Source organism: Berghia stephanieae, chromosome 1 (assembly GCF_034508935.2).
Source record: "Berghia stephanieae isolate SIO BIC M18660-M18661 chromosome 1, UCSD_Bste_1.3, whole genome shotgun sequence".
NCBI lineage: Eukaryota > Metazoa > Mollusca > Gastropoda > Nudibranchia > Aeolidiidae > Berghia > Berghia stephanieae.
In genome coordinates this window covers 122,675,547-122,683,046 of record NC_088360.1, presented here as the reverse complement: position 1 = coordinate 122,683,046, position 7,500 = coordinate 122,675,547, and the positions used below count along the sequence as shown (strand labels likewise).

Below are 7,500 nucleotides of genomic sequence, written 5' to 3'. Positions count from 1 at the left end.
GGTCCATTCAGCCCGACCCCCCGGGCACAAGGTCACAGCCCAGAGGCTAAACGGGTCAAGCGAACATCACATCTGCTGCTGGTGATGGTGATGATGATGATGATGATGATGTCCAGTCAGAAACAGATTTATTAGTTTACTATCCATTTGTTGTATTGATTTTATCCTGCATGTCCAACCATTGCACTTTAAAAAAATATTTTGGATTAAAGTTATGATTTCTTAATTTATCATATTTTGTTTTTCAGTTTGCAAGTGAACACCTTTCCTTAATGTATTTATGCTTTTTCTCTCGCCATTTTTATTTATTTAATTATTTATTTATTTGTTCATTGATTCATTCATTCATTGATTTATTCATTCATTCATTCATTCATTCATTCATTCATTCATTCATTCATTCATTCATTTATATATATTTTTTTATTTTTTATTTATTTATTCATTTGTTTGCTTATCTTTATCTATTTATCTACTCATGCATTAGTTTTGCATATTTACCTTCATCGCGTTTTACTTATTCAGTCACTTGCTTGTTCGCTTATTTATTTGTAAATTTTTGGCAGAAAGACCACAGCAACTTGGTAGTTGAGTATCTATGTTATATATATATATATATATATATATATATATATATATATATATATATATATATATATATATATATATATATTACACAAAACGTGTTTGCACTGTTAACAAACACTCCGGTGTATTTTATCATTAAAAAATTGCATCAGGCCATATTTAAATGCCCCATTCCAAAGGATTAACAACACCACTTGTGGTACAACAATAAATTGAGCTATCTATACATTTTGGGCATTTTTAATATGCCCGAAACGAAGCCTAAAAATCGATTCAAAACATAAATGACATCTTTTCACATCGACCCAACCCGCGTGAGTGTCTACGGAGTCATCAAGGAAGTAAAAGAGACGTTTCAATCTGCTTCTGTCGTCTCGTTCCTTCACTTGGTAACCAACAGCTTCACTTGGCAATGGGTTCAAGATGGCAGAAAAGACTGCATCTGACAAGGTCGGGTCAAATAGGGGCCACTCTCGATATCTTTGGATCGATACCTTCAATCAATCTCCCAGACATTTCTCTGAAGTATTTGTCGGGCGTCCAATGGTATTCTCTGGAGAATTTTGGAATGAGAGCGTCTATAGCTCTTAATTCGAGTTAATCCTCTTTAAGGGTCTCACGTAATTTGGGTTTCCAATTAGAATTAGTCACATGTTGGTCGAAAGAAAGTTTGCAGTTCAAAATGTTTAATAGAACGCCACGGAGAAAAAAAAAGAAGAAAATAAAAGGTACCCAAAGGCTTTCAAATCAGAAACTGTATAACACACTAAAAATATAGATTAATAAATATGCAATTGACTGACAGACTGACTAACTGACTGACTGAATGAATGAATAAATAAATGAATGATTAAATGAAAACTGCCTTTTGCTTTTATTTCTTACATGAAAATCAACATCTATTGTTTTTTAATTAAAGGAAAGTCAATGTTCTCATGTGAATAACTGAAAGAGAACTTCACGGAAGTCCCAGGTTTGATAGCTTTTTTGTGTGGAAAGATAAAGGTTATTTCAATTAATCGATATTTGAAGGACGAGTTTTCTGGTCATAATCTTACATGTTGTTCAATTTTTTTTTCAGAGCACGGTAGAATGGTGTACCAGATCTAATAAGAATACTGCCAAATTAGAGCTAAAATGACTTTTCAACCCTCATTCCGGTGCCAGGACTCGCACAATCCAAACTCTCCATCATCAAAGCGAAACCATTACACGTTTGACACGATAGAACCATCTCATATTAACACGAGACAAATACAGGTCAAGCGGTAAAAATCAACTATAATGGTAGTATTTAACATCCACTCTTTAAAAACAAACTCACACGCTAAAGATAAATGTTAGATTGTGAGCTTAACACCCTCTCCTCTAACCTGAAAGAGAACTTGAGTGCGTTAGAGTCGCAAAATTCCGGAACTTTACGGCTGAGGAAGCAAACAAACGGGAGTCCAATTAGCAGGAAACGGGGTCCAGTGAGTACCGGCCCCTTCCGGAAGTGAACTCCATTTACGGAATAGAATATCTGCTGTGGCGCCATCAGAGACTGTCGGGAAATCCACCCGATAACCCGTGGATTAGGCCCTCAAGCTACCTCTATCTGTAACAGCAGGTTCGAGTCAGTTTTTTTAAAAAAAGGGAGAATCCACGAGCGTTTGGTTTTAATGACTTGGCAGAGTACATAAAAGCTTGCGTACTCACAGCCCCTTTATAGGTGATGTGCATATTAATATCATACGAATCGCACTTTATAAATGTATAAACAAGAACCATTACACAGCGTCTTCACTGTTTAATAATTAATAATAATATCTCGTGATGAAACCGTGTATATTCAATTTAATAATAATATACGATGACAAAATAGCAAGGTTAACATTATTTGGTGCCTATTAGGCACTTCTTCTTTTTTTTTTTTTTTAGAACACAACGCCAGAGCCAGAGTTTTCAATTTATTGTCACCCAGTTGGTCATTGGCACACTCAATATCGCTTGAATTTGTGACGAGACAAGCCATCGTGCGGCTAAGTCGACGAACCGTATAACAATGAATTCCTTGTAACCCATTCAGTTACTGAGCACGCTCTTAATAGCTTGAATCATCACAAGACATGACACTTTCCGTTAAGTTTAGATCTCCCTTTGTATCGCAATTTTATAACATTGCGAGGTACAATAAACATCGTAAATATGTTGTAATGGGCTATATCAATGCGTATCATAAAACCTTATTTCTATTTATTATGTATTTACTATTAATCATATGCCGAAGAAAGGTTAGTGCCTGAAACAGTAATTGTTTGTTTATGCTTTGATTTTAAGCTTTAAAATGTTACCCCTTTCACGAAGTAATGCCTCTCCATGCACACTTCAACATTCAATAATTGCTCTGCGTCTTTCCTGATGTTTGAATAATTGAACGATTGAATGAATTAAATGATGATGAATTCAATAAGACAATGTGAGGGCCGATGGTCGGGTGGGAGATTTATAAATTAATCTCTTTATCGAACTGATTTCCTCATTGTTTTAAACGGATTCTTACAAGAGAGAAGAATGGAACTTTAACCCAAGCCTTTTGTGACGTGGATAATTATTATGAACCTTCTCTTTGTTTTAAAAAACAAAGTCAATTTACATAGTTGCTTTACAAAACAGTATCTCAACAATTAATTCTTGATTAAAAAACACACAAACACACACTTACACACACACACGCGCGCGCGCGCACACACACACACACAGACATACACGCGCGCGCGAGCACACGAGTACACACACAACAAACAAAAAATACAAGAATAGATTTTAGCTGTTAATCAATGGAAAAAATTCGAGAATCGGTTTGATACTTCAAAAGTGAAAGCAGAGTAATTTGCTTGACGTGAAAGAAACGATCGTCTCGACGACCATTAAACAATAAAGCCTATGCTATAATACTACACCGATAATCATCCAAAACTTGTCCAAAGCATCAAAGAGGGACACGAGGGCAGAATGAAAAAAATAATAATAAAGTAATAAATCACAATCATTATTGTCATTCCCAATAATCTTTTTTATTTTTTTACCCAGGCATCGATAACAATCAGAGAGCCATTGTCATCAACAATGATGATCCCCATGGTACACACGAGTTACGGGGCGGCGCTGCAATACATACACGTCATATCAAATAATATGGAAACAAAAACGAGATGTTTTGTTGTTGTTGTTATTGTTGTTGAATAGGATCAAACTGTTTGGAAAACGATTATATTCGTCCATTGCTGCTTTCAAATAACGTATTCTATCCTATGGATGGGATCGACGGGAGACGGTGGAAAATGCTAAAATGTCAACAATGAACAGTTTGAAAAAAAAAAATCAGAAAAGAAAAAGAAAAAGACATGACTAAAACACGCCCTGTAATCTTTGAAAATGTAAAACAAAAGATTTTTTTTTCTTATGACAGCTACGATGTTCAATCATAAACATATGAAACATAAATGCTTAAGTTACCCTTACTAGCATAATGAATCAATCGATTTCGTAAATATCACAATATTTCCGCTCATTCATATTTTCTAAACGAACAAACAAGCCGAGTAATAAATCTTTAAAAAGAAAAAAAAAAGTGTAAAACCAGTCCAATTAGGAACACCAAATTTGCGACAACAAAGTAAGCGGTCGATCAAACGATTCTCACTTTCCCTGCACATAATTTGCATGTTGCATACAATGGTATATTCGCACACAACATGCATGTTTACAATAACAGGGGACAATAAACCTTACACGTCTCCCATCTAATTAAGACCTCACAGCATGAACTAATCGAACAATAGCAGGTTCATTATCCAATTTACACAATCCCGAAGAGGCTGGAATCTATAATGATATCTTTGTTAATTATCTGGGCCACTCCCTTTACACCTCTTATGGGATGATGAATTAATGAACAATTAAAACTTTCCAATAGGACCCCCCCCCCCCTTCTCCCAAATAACGGTTACACGAATATTTTTTTCTTCTAAAACGAACAAATAAGAATACATTTCTTAACGTATTAATTAAATTACAAACGTTCACAAGAATCTAGTACCAATGTAATAAAAGGCTCTCAAGCAAGAGAAAGATAATGAAAAAAAAAACACACACACTCAGAAAAAGAGATGTCCACTTAGAAATATGTTATAATTGATACTGTGCATTAAGCCAAAATACTCACAACATCCACCAGCCGGACATAACGTACCAAACACCTATGTGAAACCTTGAACGTTTATAGTCAGATTGGTAGATTTTAGCGAGAACTACTCATAAAAACGGCTGGCTAAAGACAACAACAAAGAGCTGAGTGACGTCAATTTCTCCTGCCTTCTATACGGTGTTAGAACCTACCCGTATCCCTATTCGATATCGCATAATATGGGTATAATATCCAATGAATATCTATATGTTGAAGAAACTGGAATAAAGATTCTATCCGTCACTGACACACACAGAGCTTTAGGAGTAATTTTTTATTCCTATATAAATGTTGATGCCCACATCCGTAAAGTTATTAATAAAACTACACAAATCATTGGACTCTTATCAAGACGTTTTGTGTACATGGATACGGAAATGTTCGTAACTTTATACTAGTCAGTCATTATACCTCCCTTAGAGTGTGCAAATTGCATATGAAGGTAGTCAGTACTTTTAGAAAATGTCCAAAGACGCGCTACAAGATTACCCACTGAAATAGCAGATATATTGAGCTTTTAAATAGCGCAATATCCACTTAACGTGCTCAAAGCGCTTTACAAGGTCAACAGCAACATTTAACATGTAGGACGAGACATGTTAGGGGATATTACAATTTTTCGGACAAAGACAACGCTGTTAACGGCCAGGTACTCATTTTACACCTGAGTACGGTGAGTAAAGAGTCTTTTCCAAGGACTCAACTATGCGTCGAGCGAGGCTCGAACCCAGGACCTTCCGATCCGAAAGCGAGTGTCATACCGCTAGACCACATAGCCGCACAAGATATGCCCTACCGGGAGAGATTAATGGTTTTGAAACCTCCGAGTTTAAAGTATAGAAGAAAACGAGGGGACCTTATCCAGCTGTATAAACTAGTTCCTAGTATAGATAATATTATTGAATTTTTGTTTTTACTTAGTCAAGAATAATGTTCACTCGAGGTGATGATTTTAAAATATTTATTACCAGATGCAAACCATCCATTCGCCAACATTCATTCATTTCAAGAACAGTCAAAACATAGAATAGTCTGAATTATAATACAAAAATGTCGGACCTCTAAATGCTTTTTAAAAATGTCATCGATAGTGAACTGTACTCTTTAAAATATGATTTTGATTGCTAAAGATAATGTGATATGATGGTTAATATGTCTGTGTATGTTCATCATAATTGATAAAACTTTTTCTTTCTTTAAAAAAAAATTAGATTGTTCTCCATTTCTAATTATATAATTTCATGCATCTCTTTCTCGTTCAACAGTATGCTTCCGATTCATATTTGTTGACATGTCGATTTGATGTATCTTTACAGATTGTTCAAAGCCAAATTGGTCTATTTAACCCGTAATTGTTATATATATTATATTATAGTATATTATATTATGGAATCATTGGGTAAGATAAGCATGAGGTAGATTGAGCATACATGTACGTAGGGATGGAGAGAAAAAAATACAACACTTATACACATTTTGATTATTACAGAAAAGTATCTTCTCTCTCTCTCTCTCTCTCTCTCTCTCTCTCTCTCGCTCTCTATCTATCTATCTATCTTTCTACCCTCTCTTTTATTCTCTTTTCTCTTCTTTACCATACTCTCTTTAGCACACCCTCTTCCAATCTCTCTCGATGTTTGTAGCCCGGATGGATAAATAAATTCTTTCTTCTCTAATCATGATTTTGTTAATAAATAAGAAGAAAAAAAAAGAGAGATAGATAGATAGAAAGATAGATAGATAGATAGATAGGGAGGGAGAGAGAGAGAGAGAGAGAGAGAGAGAGAGAGAGAGAGAGAGAGAGAGAGAGAGAGAGAGAGAGAGAAGATTGTGTTCTTATAAACTTACCTCTATTTTTACTGATGGGGTATTTCTTGCCTATTAAGGTCCACTTGATTTACCAGGGATATTAGGTATCCAAACTGAAAAGAAAAAAAAATTCCGTTTAAAAATATGATGAGCTGTGAAGTTGAAATAGATAGTTCGAAGTTGACGTCACCCAGGTCTTTGTTATTGTTTTTTGCCATCCGCGTTTATGAGTAATATTCATTAAACTGTATTAACCTGACTATAAAAGTTCGTGGTTACAGTTTTGTGTGTTGGTCCGTTATACATAGTATGCAGATGACGTCACTCAGGCCTTTGTTATTGTTTTTGCCATCCGCGTTTGTGAGTTGTTCTCACTAAACTGTATTAACAAGACTATAAAAGTTCATGGTTACACAGAGTTTGTGTATTGGTCCGTTATACTTCCGGATGGCAATGTTGTGAACTCCTTGGCCAAGCGCATTCTATCTATACTTCCAGATGGCAATGTTGTGAACTTCTTAGCCAAGCGCATACGATCTATACTGAAACCGCTTTTAATCATGTGAAGACCGTCCATTTCAAACTCAACTCTGATGCCATATCTTATCGCACCGCATTCAGTTTCCATCAAAATCGAAGAGAAGCCAACATCGTATTGCTATCTTTCTCTGTAAACTAGGACAGGCCTCAATAATCAAATCATGTTTTGTTTGTTTTTAGGGGTTTAACGGAACTTGGGACACTTAATGGGCATTTCAGCGCCAGCAAAAAGGGAAGATAATAAAATAGTCAAAGGATCAAGCGTGAGCATGAGATGAAACTAAGTCAAAGGAGACAAATTCAACAGAAATCAGAAGTAAATCCAATAGAAATCA

The 7,500-nt window shown here is 35.3% G+C and overlaps 1 protein-coding gene across 15 annotated transcripts in view; it reads right to left on the bottom strand.

Moving 5' to 3' along the window:
* The window catches only part of LOC144962955 (adhesion G protein-coupled receptor L1-like), a 260,806-nt gene that overhangs the window by 226,066 nt on the left and 27,240 nt on the right, over positions 1-7,500 (bottom strand). For all 15 annotated transcript variants that reach the window (XM_078896416.1, XM_078896427.1, XM_078896408.1 and 12 more), the window contains exon 2: positions 6,665-6,738. The gene's annotated coding sequence lies outside the window, so the exon portion shown is untranslated. The remainder of the gene's footprint in view (positions 1-6,664; positions 6,739-7,500) is intronic.